The sequence below is a fragment of the Protomyctophum parallelum genome (assembly GCF_964188405.1).
Source record: "Protomyctophum parallelum genome assembly, chromosome: 16".
NCBI lineage: Eukaryota > Metazoa > Chordata > Actinopteri > Myctophiformes > Myctophidae > Protomyctophum > Protomyctophum parallelum.
The window spans coordinates 42707074-42728221 of record NC_139711.1 but is presented as its reverse complement, the minus strand read 5'-3'; positions in this window follow the sequence as shown (position 1 = coordinate 42728221).

Genomic DNA, 21148 nt, shown 5'->3' with positions numbered 1-21148 from the left:
GCTAAGAAGTGTCAGCTGCTTCTTAGCGACAGCCAGAACATCCTTGAGCCGGAGGGGCCCTAGCTGTCACACACGCGCACACACATACGTACGTGTGTGCGCGCACACACACGCACACAATCAAGCTTGACACTCGCATGTGCATACTTAAGCACACGAGTGTACTGTATATGCCATACATTCATCACACACACACACGCATACTGTAATCCTCTGTCGGGTGGAAACCTCATTATGTCATGTCCAATAATAGTAAATATACCGTTGGTTACTTTTCGGGATTCAAATTTCAACAACCTGCAGCAAAAGTATAACCTAGCAGATCTACAAGCTGTCGCAACGCGTTTAACCCATTTAGACCTGACCTCGATTCTACTAAATGTCTTCTAAATCATGACAGTTTTCTGAAAAACCTCATCAGTGGTTCTCAATATTTCATGTCAAAGACGCCCAAAAATATATGTAATTGGCCGGCCGACCCCCCATCTGAAAATATGTTGTTCCTGCAGGGACCTTCCAGAACTAAGCAAAGATTTGAGTATATTATTATACATCTGGACCACATTTTCACGCTTCTTAGAAAATCACACCAGTGTGAACCAAGTGGTGCAACTCCCGTCTATTGGTTCTCTGTATCGTTCCAATTTGTATCATTCCAATTTCTTCTCTGTATCGTTCCAATTTCTTCTCTGTATCGTTTGCGTCCAGCAGGTGGCAGCCATGTCACATACTTCTCTCGTTCCAATTTCACGCATGCGCACACCACTCGTGCTCACACAGGTACACACACAAACAGGTACACAGCTACACAGACATTGCATGCTGGATGTAGAAGTGGTTGCACCACTTAAAAACAGCAGACCTACAAGCTTGTAGCGCGGCACTCGGTGCCGCGCTATGAGCTTGTAGATCTGCTGTTTTTCAATAGCTAAAGTGTAACATAATGCTTGAAACACTAAAAGGGGTTTGGTATACGGTATATAAGGTTTACGTTGGTATACGTTGCTGTGCTATAGTATGATCTTAGTACGTTGCTGTGCTATAGTTAGTATGATCTTAGTAGAGCGTTAAGTAAAGTTATGGATATGGAGATAAGAGGATTCTGTCCTGGGCCGCGACGATATATGCAATTACGCAAGCATGCTCACATGTTCACACACACACACACACACACACACACACACACACACACACACACACACACACACACACACACACACACACACACACACACACACACACACACACACACACACACACACACACACACACACACACACACAGGCAGTCAGTCAGTCATCTGTGCACCTAAACATCAGCGGGGGGGGGAGGGTCTTTTTACCTGAGGGTGAGCTGTGAGCCGTGGCAATCTGCTCCCTGTCACTCCCCATCGCTCTGCGCTGCTCATCCCCCCCCCCCCCCCCAGGGGGGCGTCGCCAATCACCATGACACACTTAACCATTTCATTCAGGGGTTTTTTCTGGCATTGAACATTGGAACATATTAGGAATGTAATTTAAGGGCAGATATGTCTATTAAAAGCTCAACTAAAAAGCAAGAGTGAAGAGGTGGGTTGGACTCAAAGTTGGTGTGTGTGTGTGCGTGTGTGTGTGTGTGTGTGTGTGTGTGTGTGTGTGTGTGTGTGTGTGTGTGTGTGTGTGTGTGTGTGTGTGTGTGTGTGTGTGTGTGTGTGTGTGTGTGTGTGTGCGTGTGTGTGTGTGTGCGTGTGTGTGTGTGTGTGTGTGTGTGTGTATGTGTGTGTGTGTGTGCGTGCGTGCGCGCCTTGGGAGTTAACTTTATTAGGAAAGTAAGCAAGTAGGAATTAAATGTCTTTCACGGGACTCTGCCAAAGACAACAAAGGAGTCTGTGATGATTGTGATTCAAGGATAATGTTCCAATGAATGTTCAATGCCTAAAACACAGTTAAATAGTTCATCACAATTTGTAGTCAACTTAATATATGTTGTAATCGTGACAGCACGGCTACCGGTGAGTTGTGTCGCAGTGTCTGTGCAGTCAGTCAGTCAGTCAGTCAGTCAGTCAGCCAGTCAGTCAGCCAGTCAGTCAGTCAGCCAGCCAGCCAGCCAGCCAGTCAGTCAGTCAGTCAGCCCAGCCAGCCAGCCAGCCTAATTGCTCCCGGTGATAAGACCTGTCATTGGTCCTTTGTTGTGCGCCCCAGGCCGCCCGTGCGTCGCTACTGTGTCTAATTTGACGTGGCGCGTGTTGTAGCCCAACACGCTGGTCAATATTAGCTCTGCAGGCTACTGGCCTCCAAAGGACATGTTTGTTTACCCTGCGTGCACACACTGCATGCGCACACACACACACTTGTATTACTATACTTGTGAGGACATTTTAGGACGTCAAAAATCCCCCGTTATTAACTGTAACGTCAGTGTCAAAACGAAGCTCTTCGGTGCGTGTCATTAGCATGTAACTCAGTATAAATCTGGCATAACTCCTACACCTAACCTCGACATGCCTAACCCAGGGCTTGACATTAATTAATTCCTAAGATATTGTCAGATATTGTCCTCTACAGTTCATTAGTTTCCATATCCATGTGAAAGTTCTGGCAGAAAACATAATGTTATGTAAAATACTTTTACATGAGGAAAAGCTAGACTGAAAATATAAAAACTTCCTTTGGGAACAGTTGATGTTTGGGAAGCACAAACAGTATGGCGCACACAATTGACAGGTGTGTTTTGCGATTGGCGTTATATGGGTTATGGATCACACAACCTATTTTGTGTGCCCCATACATTTGTGCTTCCTAACGTTTCAATGTTCAGTCCTGCACTCATTCCGGGGCCCTCCATGTTGGAAGAATCAAGCACATCAGTGCAGGTGGTTTCACAGTCATACTTCTCTGAAACAAAAGTTACAACTAAGAAACAAATTACAGCAATTCCTTGATGTGAAAAAATAAGAAATGTACTTAAGTACATTTAAGAGCAAGTACTTTTTACTCTTATACTCTCTAACATTTTGACTGAGCTAGTTTTACTTGTAGTGGAGTAAATCCAGGTCTTATTTCTTTGTACTCTTATTACACTCTAAGTACTGTCCTGGGGTCGAGTACTCTTCTGAGGACCAAGGAAACTCTCCTCGCAGATTGTGTCTGTTTATCAAATTGTACTGTACCTGTGAGGACATTTTGGCCCTCATGAAGCACGCACGTACGCATGCACGTGCGCGCGCTCACACACACACACACACACACACACACACACACACACACGCTCGGAGCAGTGATGGCAGTGATAGTCGGTATGGAACAGTCACTCGGCATCATGCACTAAGCCAACAATAAAACACAGAGCAGCAGATGGTAGATAAAGGTAACGTTTGTGTGTGTGTGTGTGTGTGTGTGTGTGTGTGTGTGTGGGGGGGGGGGGGGGGGGGGGGGGGGGGGTTATGACTACTAGACATGCATGTTTAATTGTTTATCAACATGTAGGCAACTTGACCGTACATCCTACTAGTAGTGTGTGTGTGTGTGTGTGTGTGTGTGTGTGTGTGTGTGTGTGTGTGTGTGTGTGTGTGTGTGTGTGTGTGTGTGTGTGTGTGTGTGTGTGTGTGTGTGTGTGTGTGTGTGTGTGTGTGTGTGTGTGTGTGTGTGTGTGTGTGTGTGCGCGTGTCATTTCATTGGAGAAATGGACACCGTTATCATGGTCCAATCAGACTCCATCCATCCATCTTCAACCGCTTATCCATTGTCGGGTCGCGGGGGCAACAACAGCTCCACCAGAGAGCTCCACACTTCCCTCTCCTCCTGGGAGATCCCGAGACGTTTCAAGGCCAGTGAGTTGTAATGTAATCCCTCCATCTGCGCCTTGGTCTGCCCAGTTGTATAAAATGTTTTGATCCGATCTAGTGGAAAGGCTATACTCACTCATTAGCTTCGGATGGCTATCTGTTGTTAGCCACTGGACTACAGCGCCATCTTGGTCTGCACGCTGTCGGTCGCCTTTATCTCCAAATCCCTGTCCCAGGCCGCGCTTCTGGTCAAAACAACACTTATTGCACGATGTACTTCTCATCGTCCAGCAAGAGATCAACATCCGGTTTAGACAACACACACACACACACACACACACACACACACACACACACTCACACACACACACACACACAGCATTATGTCGACACAACATCCGGTCGTGGCGTTTAGGATCTTCAAAATAAGGGTTGAACGGGGGGGAAATCCTGGCATCTATAGTAATCATTCTTTTATTATAATCCTGGTGACGATTGTGTTAAAATAAATGGTGGTTTTATGGTTACAAGGTTGGATTAGGATTACATTTAATAATAATAATATATATATTTTTAAAGTTTTTACTGAAGTAAATGTATCGATACTGCAATATAGAAATACTGTTTATACTAGTATTGGCATCAAAATGTACTTAAAGTACCAAAAGTAAATGCACTCATTGTGCAGAATGTCCCATTTAATGTTTTCAAATATATATATTTTTTAAATGGCAGATCTACAAGCTGGCAATGCGCTGCATCGCAACACATTGCAAGCTTGTAGATCTGCTATTTTCAAATGGCCGAAATATATAGAAGTGCTAATAATAATAATAATAAGTGATAATAATCTCTCTACAAAGTAACCAGTAACTAAAGTTTTCAAATAAATGTAATGGAGTAAAAGTACAATATTTGCATCCGAGATGTAGTGGAGTTGAAGTAAAAGTATTGGAAATTGGAATTACTCAAATACCTCAAAACTGTACTTTCCACCACTGCATTTAATAATAATAATAATAATAATAATGTCAAGTACTCGCTTGACATTTAAAGGTTAAGGTTTAGTTTTGGGTTGGAGTTATGACTGATTTATATATATTTGTTGCACGCTAGTGTCACGCACTAATCAAGCTTGTAGATCTGCTATTTCGGCTCCATTCTTCACAAGTTAAATGCACATTTTGTGATCAAACGTGATACAGGAGCAGTCGTCGCACAAATCATTATCTTCCACCAGAGCACAAACACTTATAGCCAATCTTGGGTGAATCTGGATTTTTATCCAAAATGAGATAATGGGCACAGTAACACTATTTGAAGTAAAGCATGCCTGAAATAAATGTCAGAACTGATATCGACATATAAATATGAAATAACTGCTTAACCCATTCTGACCGGGCACCCATTTTGGTGTCGGCATCATGTTATGCTTTAGCTATTGAAAAATAGCAGATCTACAAGCTCATATCGCGCCACCGAGTGGCGCGCTACGAGCTTGTAGGTCTGCTATTTTTGAAAAATCGAAGAACGACTGACATTTTTAGAATCTGATCTCAGGTCAGAATGGGTTCATCAGACCAGTGTGTGTCCAGTGGAAACCTCGTGTGAATCTGATCTCAGGTCACATGCTAAACTACACGTAGGCCTACAGCTTCCCTATACAAAAGTATAGGCAAATTCACGGTAAAATCCGCTAATTGTACCCGATTGTTTTGGAAGATGCCGTCCTTTAAACGTTTGATGTTCCTCACAAGCATGTTATCACATTTTGGGCAGGAACCCATTTTGGTGTTAGCATTATGTTATGCTTTAGCTATTGAAAAATAGCAGATCTACATAAGCTTCTAGGTTTGCTATTTTTGAAAAAATCGAAGAACCAAACCACTGACATAGAAACATAGCTTTTTCCAGAAAACTGTCAGGATGTAGAAGACATTTTTTTGAATCTGATCTCAGGTCAAAATGGATTAATATACAAACATGTGTGAGAGTGCTTGCTTGCGTGGCGTACAGTAGGCGTACAGTATTAAACGCATTAATGCAGATCTCTTGACTTGTTCTCCGACAGTTTCTTTACACACTTGTTTCGTCGGGGAGGCTTAATTCATGCAGGTATTCACTGCATGTGCTCGCTTTAAATAAAAGTCTAAATCCCATATGAAGGTTGATGCGGGGAGGAGGGTGTGTGTGTTTGTCACTTCAGCTCGTGTGTGTGCGCGCGTGTGTGTGTTTGTTTAGTGTCTCTGTGGACGGCGGCAGGCAGACAGACAGACCGAGAGAATCTGATCTCAGGTCAGAATGGGTTAGTGTCTCTGTGGAAGGCAGACAGACAGACAGACAGAGAGAATCTGATCTCAGGTCAGAATGGGTTAGTGTCTCTGTGGAAGGCAGACAGACAGACAGACAGAGGGTGGCGAGCCGTGGAAGGCTGACTGGCTTTAGAGTGTTTGTCATTTGGCATTTCAAGTGGAACTAACAAGCCTATAAAGATGGTAACGAGAGAGAGACGTGGGGGGAGGAGGAGGAGGGGGCGGGGGAGAGAGAGAGAGAGAGGGGGGGATAAGGGGAGAGAGAGAGAGAGAGAGGGGGGGGGGGTGGTGGGAGGGAAGGCAGGGTGCAGGTGTGCTTATATAACGTACTCTGGGCTGGTTTCTGTACATTGTGTGTGTGTGTGACTGTGTGTTTGTGTGTGTGTGTGTGTGTGTGTGTTTGTGTGTGTGTGTGTGTGTGTGTGTGTGTGTGTGTGACTGTGTGTTTGTGTGTGCGCCCACACGTGCATGTGTGTGTGTGTGTGTGCGCCCGCACGTGCATGTGTGTGTGTGTGTGTGTGTGTGTGCGCCCGCCCGTGCATGTGTGTGTGTGTGTGTGTGTGTGTGTGTGTGTATGCCCGCGTGCCCGCCCGCGTGTGTGCTGTTTAAACCTGTGGTTCTCAAACATTTTCACCACTGCAAGGGACACCACTACCACCACCACCACCACCCAATCCCCCCCATTTAAAATGTCTCAGGGAAATAGTAGGCTAAGTCCTCACAAGCATGTTAATACTAATACTAATGTATTGTGAGAGTGCTTGCTACACGCTCGCCGTGAGCTTGTAGATCAGCCATTTTCAAATAGCCGCTGCATGCATCATGAGTTTAAAGTGCTTATACGTGGCCTATAACTATATATATATCGCTTCCATTGGGGCTTGATTCACAGAACCCGGTTGCTCATCTCTCTCGCAAACATCTGGCAACATGTGTGTGTGTGTGTGTGTGTGTGTGTGTGTGTGTGTGTGTGTGTGTGTGTGTGTGTGTGGCAGACGAATGGGAGACAGAGGACGGAGGGGGACAGAGGTGGAAGAGAAGAGCGGGGGGTGGGGGGGGGAGAGGTCGAGAGGGAGAAAATGTGTGTGAAATTGTTTGTGAGATCAACAGAGAGATGTGCGGTGAGAAATACCAGGTACTTCACGCTCCCTCGGGTTCTTCGCCCCCTCTCTCATTCTTCTCCATTATGATCTATATTTCTCCTTTTATATGGGGGGGCGGGGGCTCTATTATTATAAACGCAGACGGGGGGGGGGGGGGGGGGTCTATAAACGCAGACAGGGTCACAGGCGGTGTCGATGGCGCTACATCATCACTTAACCCATTAAGGCCTGAGGCCTGAGATCAGATTCATACGAGGTTTCCACTGGACACACGCTGGTCTGACGAACCCATTCTGACCTGAGATCAGATTCATACGAGGTTTCCACTGGACACACACTGGTCTGATTAACCCATTCTGACCTGAGATCAGATTCTAAAAATGTCGTTCTTCGATTTTTCAAAAATAGCAGACCTACAAGCTCGTATCGCGCCACTCGGTGGCGCGATATAAGCTTGTAGATCTGCTATTTTTAAATAGCTAAAGCATAACATGATGCCATCACCAAAATGGGTGCCCGTTCAGAATGGGTTAATGCCTTCTAAATCAGTGGTCCTCTCAAAGTTTTTCGTGCCCCAAGGACCCCTCAAGGACCCCACAAGGACCCCCCCAAGTGATATGTTTTGTATTTGGCCCATAGAGTTAAAAAAACAAATCATAATCGTAAAAAAGAAATCACACTTTCACGATTTTTCAGTTCTTTTTAGAATCACTGTTCTTGGACTCCTCATGCATAAAAGGAAGCATGAGGTCAGTCAGATGCCCCCCCCCACTAGGTTGACAGATGAACTGTAGCGCCCAGGAATACATTAGATAATTGACACTGGGTGAGTTTTCTGAAAACATACTGTACATGTAAATGTAAAATGACACAGATTGAATGGATTAAAGCAGAAAGTCTACAGCTGCATTCTGTGTGACCAAAGAAAATTGTCCATTTACAAAGAGGCTGTGAGTTTGGGCTGTGATGTTTCCTCATAGTTTAAAAAAATAATAGCACTATTCTGAAGGTATGAACTCAATATGTTCATCACACATTCTTGTCACTGTTGGCTATACTGACAGATGTACAAATGTGTGCACATCACAGTAAAAATGTGCATGTGGAATTAATCGCCACCAACAACTAATTGAACGTTTTCTATTCATTTGAATGTAATTACTAGGAAATTACCTGAGACATACTTGAGATTAAACAACGCCATCGCAGATTTTGATCAGACAGATAATGATGTAACCATGACTATATTCATTAGACTGTGCACTTAACGCACAACAAGGCGAATGACACCATGGATTAGTAAACACAAAGAATGACACCATGGATTAGTAAACACAAAGGGAAGACTTGCTATACGGCGGTGTTGCCAGCAGCTCATTATGCGTGCGACAAAATAAACGGTTCGATTTACAAAGAGGCTGAGATTTATAAACCGACATATTATGACGAGAGTCACATGGAGGGTGTGGATACGAACATACGATAGAAACTATAATTCATCTCATATTATGACGAGAGTCACATGGAGGGTGTGGATACGAACATAACGATATAAACTATAATTCATCTCATATTATGATTAGAGTCGCATGGAGGGTGTGGATACGAACATACGATAGAAACTATAATTCATCTCATATTATGACGAGAGTCGCATGGAGGGTGTGGATACGAACATACGATACAAACTATAATTCATCTCATATTATGACGAGAGTCACATGGAGGGTGTGGATACGAACATACGATAGAAACTATAATTCATCTCATATTATGACCAGAGTCACATGGAGGGAGTGGATACGAACATACGATACAAACTGGAATTCATCTCAGTCTGGTGGAAACCTCATCACGTCCAAAACTGTAACTTTTCAGGAATTCGCAAATAAAAATAAATGGCAAAGCAAGCAGATCTGCAAGCTATACACGCACGTTTTGAGCAGTTCTGCAAGCTATACAAGCACGTGTTGAGCTTGTGGATCTGCTACGTTTGTGTGACACTGACTGTAGTATGATCGAGTAGGGTGCTAAAACTAAACTGTGGAGATAAGAGGTTTCTCTCCGACAGCAACACATGGACAACCTGAGGGAAAAGGGAGTTTTCCAGCCATGTTCATTAGACACGCACCAGAAGGCCTGCCATCATGCAGCGAAACCACACAGAGCTCATCAATGTCTTCTAAATCCTATCCTACAGGTAAATGGTGCATTTATATAGTGCCTTTATCCAGGGCGCTTTACATAGATTGTGCATTAAATTCACCCATTCACACACACATTGCATACACCGATTGCGGCGGAAGCCATGCAAGGCACCAACCAGCACATCGGGAGCAATTAGGGGTTCAGTGTCTTGCCCAAGGACACTTCGACATGTGGACAGGAGGAGCCGGGATTTGAACCGTCGATCCATATTGCCGGAAAGCGTGCTTCGTTTGTAAGGTGTGAATTTAAGGCTCATTCGAATTCTGGTGCGGGTCAATCAATGACATTCTATTAAAGTTTGGGGGTTTCGCTTCGCTTCGAAGCGCACCCCGACTTCGATTCACTGCAGGTGTGAATGCAATCCGCATCAAATAAAGGAAATGAAGCAAACAATGTAAATGTGGCGGCACTGGCGGATGAACGAGGAGTAAACACAGTTGGAGACGGAGAAGGTAGTTTACGCATCGTTACTTACCGCGGATAGACGTGGTCGAATGAGGAGACTGAAGCCCTCATCAAAATATGGTCGGACGAGCACATTAATCAACAATATTCTGTCTGTCTGTCTGTCTGTGCGTAAACATGGAGCTCTGTCACTGTGTGGGGAGTGGGGACTTTCTTCCTCGTTTTATACATACGTCGGAGGCCGGATTCATTTTGCACTGCTGTCTCCGCTGTGCCTAAATATGTGTCCAAAAGAACAGCACACACACACACAATAACGTCCAGTCCCCGACAGCGACACACTGCATACACCATCCACTTTACGTCCTAACTAATACTCAAAGTATAATTTTGACACCATAGATTTCACTGTGTAGTTTATGAGTTGAACACATTGATAAAGTTCCCTGCTGCTGTTGACACAGCGCAGTGTGAACGCAAACGAACGCAGCAAATTAAACATGCAAGAATGATGCAACTCCACCCCCCCCCCCCCTCTCCTAATCGCAGAGGTGAGAATTCTGAGAGACGACGCCTGAGAGCCAAGTCAAATAATCCTAGTCACAGACAGTCCCACAGCCAAATAAACAACTGTAGGCTACGTTTGAAACTCAACATAAAGGCTGACTTGTCTTTTCTCTTGCCTCGCTGTGAGTGCAGACCTTCCCCTTTGATGTCTGCATGCTGTGCTGCTGGCGTGCCACTAACGTTGTGTTGTGTTATTATATGTGCATGTGTGCACCATTCACATCAGGGCCATGCTATGACAGTAACATGTTCACCATTCACATCAGGGCCATGCTAAGACAGTAATATGTTCACCATTCACATCAGGGCCATGCTAAGACAGTAACATGTTCACCATTCACATCAGGGCCATGCTAAGACAGTAACATGTGCACCATTCACATCAGGGCCATGCTAAGACAGTAACATGTGCACCATTCACATCAGGGCCATGCTAAGACAGTAACATGTGCACCATTCACATCAGGGCCATGCTAAGACAGTAATATGTGCACCATTCACATCAGGGCCATGCTAAGACAGTAACATGTGCACCATTCACATAAGGGCCATGCTAAGACAGTAATATGTGCACCATTCACATAAGGGCCATGCTAAGACAGTAATATGTTCACCATTCACATCAGGGCCATGCTAAGACAGTAATATGTTCACCATTCACATCAGGGCCATGCTAAGACAGTAACATGTTCACCATTCACATCAGGGCCATGCTAAGACAGTAATATGTTCACCATTCACATCAGGGCCATGCTAAGACAGTAACATGTTCACCATTCACATCAGGGCCATGCTAAGACAGTAACATGTTCACCATTCACATCAGGGCCATGCTAAGACAGTAACATGTGCACCATTCACATCAGGGCCATGCTAAGACGGTAACATGTGCACCATTCACATCAGGGCCATGCTAAGACAGTAACATGTGCACCATTCACATCAGGGCCATGCTAAGACAGTAATATGTGCACCATTCACATCAGGGCCATGCTAAGACAGTAATATGTGCACCATTCACATCAGGGCCATGCTAAGACAGTAATATGTGCACCATTCACATCAGGGCCATGCTAAGACGGTAACATGTTCACCATTCACATCAGGGCCATGCTAAGACGGTAATATGTTCACCATTCACATCAGGGCCATGCTAAGACAGTAACATGTACACCATTCACATCAGGGCCATGCTAAGACAGTAACATGTGCACCATTCACATCAGGGCCATGCTAAGACAGTAATATGTGCACCATTCACATCAGGGCCATGCTAAGACGGTAACATGTGCACCATTCACATCAGGGCCATGCTAAGACAGTAATATGTGCACCATTCACATCAGGGCCATGCTAAGACAGTAACATGTTCACCATTCACATCAGGGCCATGCTAAGACAGTAACATGTTCACCATTCACATCAGGGCCATGCTAAGACAGTAATATGTTCACCATTCACATCAGGGCCATGCTAAGACGGTAACATGTTCACCATTCACATCAGGGCCATGCTAAGACAGTAATATGTTCACCATTCACATCAGGGCCATGCTAAGACAGTAACATGTTCACCATTCACATCAGGGCCATGCTAAGACAGTAACATGTGCACCATTCACATCAGGGCCATGCTAAGACAGTAATATGTGCACCATTCACATCAGGGCCATGCTAAGACGGTAACATGTGCACCATTCACATCAGGGCCATGCTAAGACAGTAATATGTGCACCATTCACATCAGGGCCATGCTAAGACAGTAATATGTGCACCATTCACATCAGGGCCATGCTAAGACGGTAACATGTTCACCATTCACATCAGGGCCATGCTAAGACGGTAATATGTTCACCATTCACATCAGGGCCATGCTAAGACAGTAACATGTACACCATTCACATCAGGGCCATGCTAAGACAGTAACATGTGCACCATTCACATCAGGGCCATGCTAAGACAGTAACATGTGCACCATTCACATCAGGGCCATGCTAAGACAGTAACATGTTCACCATTCACATCAGGGCCATGCTAAGACAGTAATATGTGCACCATTCACATCAGGGCCATGCTAAGACAGTAATATGTGCACCATTCACATCAGGGCCATGCTAAGACAGTAACATGTGCACCATTCACATCAGGGCCATGCTAAGACAGTAACATGTTCACCATTCACATCAGGGCCATGCTAAGACAGTAACATGTTCACCATTCACATCAGGGCCATGCTAAGACGGTAACATGTTCACCATTCACATCAGGGCCATGCTAAGACAGTAACATGTTCACCATTCACATCAGGGCCATGCTAAGACGGTAACATGTTCACCATTCACATCAGGGCCATGCTAAGACGGTAACATGTGCACCATTCACATCAGGGCCATGCTAAGACAGTAACATGTTCACCATTCACATCAGGGCCATGCTAAGACGGTAACATGTGCACCATTCACATCAGGGCCATGCTAAGACAGTAATATGTTCACCATTCACATCAGGGCCATGCTAAGACGGTAACATGTGCACCATTCACATCAGGGCCATGCTAAGACGGTAACATGTTCACCATTCACATCAGGGCCATGCTAAGACGGTAACATGTTCACCATTCACATCAGGGCCATGCTAAGACGGTAACATGTTCACCATTCACATCAGGGCCATGCTAAGACAGTAACATGTTCACCATTCACATCAGGGCCATGCTAAGACAGTAACATGTTCACCATTCACATCAGGGCCATGCTAAGACAGTAACATGTTCACCATTCACATCAGGGCCATGCTAAGACAGTAACATGTTCACCATTCACATCAGGGCCATGCTAAGACAGTAACATGTGCACCATTCACATCAGGGCCATGCTATGACAGTAACATGTTCACCATTCACATCAGGGCCATGCTAAGACGGTAACATGTTCACCATTCACATCAGGGCCATGCTAAGACAGTAACATGTTCACCATTCACATCAGGGCCATGCTAAGACGGTAACATGTTCACCATTCACATCAGGGCCATGCTAAGACAGTAACATGTTCACCATTCACATCAGGGCCATGCTAAGACAGTAATATGTTCACCATTCACATCAGGGCCATGCTAAGACAGTAACATGTTCACCATTCACATCAGGGCCATGCTAAGACAGTGACATGTGCACCATTCACATCAGGGCCATGCTAAGACAGTAATATGTGCACCATTCACATCAGGGCCATGCTAAGACAGTAATATGTTCACCATTCACATCAGGGCCATGCTAAGACGGTAACATGTGCACCATTCACATCAGGGCCATGCTAAGACAGTAACATGTGCACCATTCACATCAGGGCCATGCTAAGACGGTAACATGTTCACCATTCACATCAGGGCCATGCTAAGACAGTAATATGTGCACCATTCACATCAGGGCCATGCTAAGACAGTAATATGTTCACCATTCACATCAGGGCCATGCTAAGACAGTAACATGTTCACCATTCACATCAGGGCCATGCTAAGACAGTGACATGTTCACCATTCACATCAGGGCCATGCTAAGACAGTAACATGTTCACCATTCACATCAGGGCCATGCTAAGACAGTAACATGTTCACCATTCACATCAGGGCCATGCTAAGACAGTAATATGTTCACCATTCACATCAGGGCCATGCTAAGACAGTAACATGTTCACCATTCACATCAGGGCCATGCTAAGACGGTACATTTAGAATGAACATGGGACTATGTTATGGTTATGGAAACAAGTCCTCATGCTTTTGTATTATCCTTTCAGCCTTAACCGAATCTTTGTATCTTTGTAGTTTCATGTCAATGACTGTATTTTTGTATCTGCCTGTGTGAACGCAGCGTTACTGTACCACGTGCTGTTTACATTTCTGACTAATAAAGTATTCAATCAATCAATCCATCACAAACTTGACACTGTTGGCTTCTAACAGATTTACTCATGTTTGTGGCTCACAGTTAGAATGTGCAATGGAATTCACTACCACAACTAATTAAATGGTGTCTATAATTCATTCAAGTGTTTAGGAAATGAGTTGAGAGATTCTTGAGATGAAACAAATGTAATCACTGCACTCAGGGTGGCGCAGTGGTAAAGTGCCCGCCCACCACCGCAGAGGTCGTGGGTTCAAATCCACCGCGGTGCATGCGGGCGGCTTCGGTCTTCAACAATTTCAAGATGCTCAATTTTGTGCTGATCGAGAAAAAGGTGGGGAAATACTCGCTCCAAAGGTTAAAATGTTTGTTTTTGATTGATTGAAATATTTATTAACAGTTTGTAGAATTTACAGTACATTTTAAGCACAAACTCAATACAAAGACTGTTAACTGTGAGTGGACGACCCAATTAAGCATTACACTTGTTTACAACAGGGTCCACATTGTTCAATTCATCAAAACATTTAGAGACATACAAATAGACACTTCTATGTAGCTAAAGAACAGAACAGGAATTCATCATATAGGAAGCAAAAAGGGAAAAGATACATATACAGTGAGGGGAAATGGGGTGGGGGGGGGGGTGGGATTCAGATTTGACAGAGGCCAGTTTCGAATTGCAGCCATCCGTAGGTGCCCTTTGAGAGCGGTTTTGAATGAGTCAAGGGATTCACATGTCTTAATGACTGTTGGTAGGGCGTTCCACATTTTGGTGGCATAGGAGCGAAAATAATTTAGTCCCTTGTTTGTGCCGAATCTGGGTTGTACATGGTTTGTTGCACTCCCTCTGGTGTTGTGGGTGTGGACTTCGTTTACATTAAGGAAGTATTTAGACAGGTACATGGGTATCTTGGTGGTGTATCGAATCTTGTGGACCAGACCCATTGCAAGATGCTGTACTCTTTGTTACAATGAATGAAACATAAATTGTGCGCAGGCATAATTTGTTTCATTCATTTTAACAAACATTTGAAAAGATGCAGGTGATTGATTTCTGCCAGGTAATTGATTCGTTAATTGGTATCTCTCACTCAGTAGGAGGGGGGAGATGGGGGGGGGGGGGGGGGGGGGGGGGGTCAGTATGAAACAGGAAGGCTAGTAGCTCTCTGGGTTCAGATTAGACCGGAGGTCTTTGGCAGTGACGGCCAAGACAGATTTCAATCTCCTGCAAAGATCCCATCATTTTTTAGAGTGCTTGAGATTTAAGGTTTGTTTTTCTGTTTATCGTCGCTAAACTTTTTGTGTTTTTCTTTTTCGTGAATTAACACCCAGTGTCACTCGAAAGCATCAAAAAGTAGCAGATCTACAAGCTCGAAACACCGCGTAAAGCCGCACGTTTTGAGCTTGTAGATTGCAATTTTTTTGTCCTGAAAAGTAACAGTTTTGGACGTACTGTATATGAGGTTTCCAAACGAACAGACAATATATATATTATTATTACTTTTGTGATCTTTTGTCGATTTTCTCATTCCTCTCTTGGGTCATTCTGTCTGCTCTTGAAATGGATTGCATGTTTCTTTTAGAGTGCTGAAAGACAAATCAAACAGATCTGTTGGAAGATGAATGTCTTTTAATGTGCCTGAGCAGCCACACAGTGGAACCTGCATGTGAAACTGATGTCTATTAGAAAAGATCCTTCAGGTCATTTTGTCTAGGCGGGGAAGATAGTGGAGCGCTTGTTTTTATGTAGGTCATGTTGTCATTTGTTTTGTTCTGTATTGTAATGAGTTTTTAACGTATTACCCGTTGCTTGTAATGTAATGAGGACCACAATGGAAATAACAAGTCTTAGGACTTTATTATGTTTTCCTCTATAACTGTTGTAATCCTGTGGTTTTATTGCATTTTCAAATAGATCAAATCAAAACAAAACATGAGCTGCGTGTCAACCTATCAGACATGTTCCATACAATGTCCAAACATCCCACCGCTGTGCCCACAGACATAATAATATATCAATCACTCCCATCCGTTCAGTATCACACAGTCATCATAGGTGAAAGACAGCCAGACATTTTAACCCATTCTGACCTGAGATCAGATTCTAAAAATGTCTTCTACATCCCGACAGTTTTCTGAAAAAGCTATGTTTCTATGTCAGTCGTTCTTCGATTTTTCAAAAATAGCAGACCTACAAGCTCGTAGCGCGCCACTCGGTGGCACGCTGTGAGCTTGTAGATCTGCTATTTTTCAATAGCTAAATCACAACATACTGCTAACACCAAAAGGGGTTCCCGCCCAAAATGGGTTTAAAGAAGAAAGGAACATTAACCCCTTAGATAGCATTCTGTTGACTTAGATAGCATTTGACACAGACTTATAGCATGTTATGTAGACAGCACTATAATTGTATTGTATATAGTCATAGCACACCATAGTACATATGTATAGCATAGTAGTAAATATGTATAGTGTATGTATAGTGTATGTATAGTTTCATTATATAGATATTCCACTGTTACTTTCTTAGTTTACGCATGTTTTATGATAAATGCTTTTGTGATGTATTCCCATGCTTTTGTTCTTGCTTAAATGTAAATCGCTCTGGATTAAGAGCGTCTGCTAAATGCCTAAATTGTAAATTGTAAATTGTAACATTACAAAAGAAATCCTCGAATGTTTGAAAGCATAAAATATCGCTTAAGTGGTTAATGTCTTGGGTTTGTTTCTTCATCTTTAGTAGTCTTTGCCAATGACATCTATCAGGAAGATGGACATTTACGCTTTTGCATATTTAGGGCTCTATTTTTGTCCATGCTAAACCCCTTATCCTTAAACTACTTTGCCCTTTTTTTTTTCTTTTTTTTTTCTTTTTTTTTTTACTATTTTGAAAAACATTTTTGAATAGTTAAAATAGCCAATCTACAAGCTCACGATGTGTCGATGTAGATTATTATCTATTCTTATCTACTTTAACTATTCAAAAATGTTTTTCAAGTAGTTTAGGGATAAGGGGTTTAGCATGGACGAAACTAGAGCCCTTGGTGTTCATATTTGTTGATGACATGTACAGTATAGGTGTGTTATTTGTATGCTATGTTGATTAAATGAATTCATATAGGACCACAATGGAAACAAGTCCCCATGCAGGACCTTTTCGTGTTATTATTTTAGCCTCAATGTCTTAGCTACTGTACATGTGACTGTACATTTCTGACTAATGAAGTATTCACTCACTCACTCACTCACTCACTCACTCAATCAATCAATCAATCAATCAATCAATGGATTCCTACAGGAAGAAGGATTGTAAGGACACTGTGACTCAGGGAATCAGGGAAAGCTGTGTCATGACTGATAAGATCCAAAGAGGAAGCCAACTCATGTGTCTGTCTGTCTGAGTGAGTCATTACTTTCACTGTTCTGTCACTACAATGCACTGCAGGATTGATTGAACTGTACACAGAAAGGTAAACGGCGCGTGTGCTCACTCAGACATTAAGGCTAACAGAATAACGCAAACATTGTGTTTGTATTGTGGTCTTATGTGTTCAATTCATCAACGTAAAACAACAATAGCCTACCTGTCTGTCGTCAACACTAACACTGTTATGTGAAAAAGAGATTTAATTTACCTCTCCTTGTGGTCTTCTCCTGATAGATGTTTTTCAGACCAATTTTGAAAGAAATCAGTGCTACTACTGTAGACAGTACCATATCCTTTAAGTTTAATGGATGGTGTCGGGGCATAAAGAAACCAGTGTTACACACCCTTTTAACCCATTCTGACCTGAGATCAGATTCTATAAATGTCTTCTACATCCTGACAGTTTTCTGAAAAAGCCATGTTTCTATGTCAGTCATTCTTCGATTTAAAAAAAAAATAGCAGACCTACAAGCTCGTAGCGCGCCACTCGGTGGCGCGCTATGAGCTTGTAGATCTGCTATTTTTCAATAGCTAAAGCATAACATAATGCTAACACCAAAAGGGGTTCCCGCCCCAAAATGGGTTTTCAGGGCATTCCACATTTCGGTGGCAGAGCAGTAGAATGACAACTGTCCCATGTTTGTTCTATATTTGGGTGGCGCCAGATCATGGTCGCTCCCTGGAAATATCTCAGTTTGTGCAAACTCAGTAAGATGTATATGTCTTACTCTTTTTCAAATGAAAACATTAGTACTGTGGAGTGGACATTAGGATATATAATATAATAGGATATATAATATAAAACATTAGTACTGTGGACATTAGGATATATAATATACAACATTAGTACTGTGGACATTAGGATATATAATATAATAGGATATATAATATAAAACTGTACTGTGGACATTAGGATATCGAGCAGACTTGTGATCCTCACTCAGCCCCTTTCAATCAGACGCTTGTAACAGCTTGTAACGATACAAACTGCATAGACATATTTTATTTAATTTAAACAATCGAAGTATATCGATATGTAAACGGCAACATATTGATACTTTGTATCGTATATCATTTTGCAATGCAAATAATCGGTAATGGATCGTTTTGCAATGCAAATACTCAATTGTATCAATTCAGTAACTATTACTAAATAATCATGCATTGTATTTAGAAATGTTAAGTAAAAAAAGAAAAAGAGGGATTTAATTTATTTGCTACAACAACATCTAACTAATGTCTATCGATAAATGTCTGTATTCTCTTTGTTCGTGTCAAGGTTTGTCCATTATGTGTTCAGATAGTTTCCCTTAAAACACCTGCATTATCCACATGTTTCACACAGATTCAATTTATTTGCTAAATACTTACTGTATCGATTTTAAATAATTTAATTAATTTTGTCCATGCATCGTACCGTCAACCAATGTGTCGTCATACGTATTGTGTCGCTGTTAACCCATTCTGACCTGAGATCAGATTCTAAAAATGTCAGTCGCTCTTCGATTAAAAAAAAAATAGCGCGCTCGGTGGCGCGCTATGAGCTTGTAGATCTGCTATTTCTCAATAGCTAAAGCACGACATGATGCTAACACCAAAATGGGTTCCCGCCCAGAATGGGTTAAAACGTTACACCCCATATAACACAAATTAATTTAATTAACCTTCAAATGAAACGTTGGACACATTAACCACCGTACAGCAGAGTCTCTAGACGACCCGTAAACGGGAGCCCAGATGTTAAATTAATTGCCTTTTTGTTTGTTGCGACGCAGCCTCTCTCCAGACATATCAATGATAATTATACAAGCTCGTGAAGTCATGATTCTATAGCTTCGTGAGTTGTCTGGCTGGCTGTCTGGCTGGCTGGCTGGCTGGCTCTCTTGCTGGCTGGCTGGCTGGCTCTCTTGCTGGCTGGCTGGCTGGCTGGCTGGCTGGCTGGCTGGCTGACTGACTGGCTGGCTGGCTGGCTTTGAGCGGCCGTCTGTAGCCTTTACATCCCAGAGCAGTATAGAACAGCCAACGCTAAACGCTTGCATGTCATCGTATAATTATGTCGCTCGTACGTGCGAGGCTAAATGCCCTGACACGTAAAAGTCAAATGCCCTCTGTGTTGTTGTCCTGCGTGGCCATATGTCCACACAACCTCCCTGGGGGAAGAGGAGGAGGAGGAGAGGAGGAGGAGGAGGAGAGGGTCTCCGCCGATTAGCTAAGCGCCATGTTCGTCCGACAGGTCGCGTGCTTGTTCCTGCAGGGCCCCGGGGGGGGGGGGGGGGGGGAGGGTGGTTCATTACACAGATGCATGTAATTAGCCTGATGGAACAATGTTGTAATGTTGTTGTGGTGGCAGCGAGGGTGTCGTCAATAAGATGGCCTTCGCTGTCGCTGATTACCCTTTTCAATTTGTAGCTAATCGGGGGGGGGGGGGGGGGGGGGGGGGAGGAGGAGGAGGAGGGGAGGGGATAGTCTATAGACAAACATCAACAAAAGCATGTTGTATCTTCCTGGTGGAAACCTTATCTCCATATTTTACGTTTTATTTTGTGTTTTTATACGTAAACGTATAACGTCCTATGGCGTCACACAAAAGCATCTAAAATAGCAGATCTACAAGCTCACAGGAGCTCTGCAATGGCTGGCTAATGTTCCCTCCAGAATAGGCACGCTGCATACGTGGTTAAATAACTTTTACTATAGCGCTGCAATCTATGTGGACCTTGAACCACATACTGTACATGAATTTCTTTCTTTCTTTCTTTTATTTTCTTATACTGGCCTTTATTCATTCAGGGAAGACCACTGAGAGCCAGCTGCTCTCTACTTCAAGGATCACGACATTATGCACGCACGCACGCACGCACGCACGCACGCACACACGCACGCACGCACGCACGCACAGAGCAGGCAACAGGCAGTCTGACACACCGGCACATTAGAGGCCATTATGCAGACGCTGCTTGGCCATAAACTGGCCCCAATGACGGCCAATTAGTAGGATTGCATGTGGGCCGTTTTTAACTAACATGATGGCACACACCGTCACCCCGACGTACGCGTGTGCGTGTGTGTGTGTTCGTGTGCGTGTGTGTGTGCGTGTGCGTGTGCGTGTGCGTGTGCGTGTGTGTGTGTGTGTGTGTGTGTGTGCGCGCTGTTGAGTGGAAACCTGGTATCTCCAAAAACTTTCAGGAATTAATAAAAATAAAATAAATCCTGTGTTCTAAATTAATCAGGGATTCATTAAAAAAAATCCTGTGTCTCAAATTAATCTAACGGATCCATCGTAATTATTATTTAGGAAGTGGATCTCCAATATGCCATTAGGCCATTATGCAGAAACTGGAAGTACCCTCACTAAAAACGCCGGGACAACGCTCCACACGTCCCAAACTCTTCTCCCTTCTGGCTCCAAAACTGTGGAATGCACTTCCCATTGCAGTCAGAACTGCAGCATCACTCC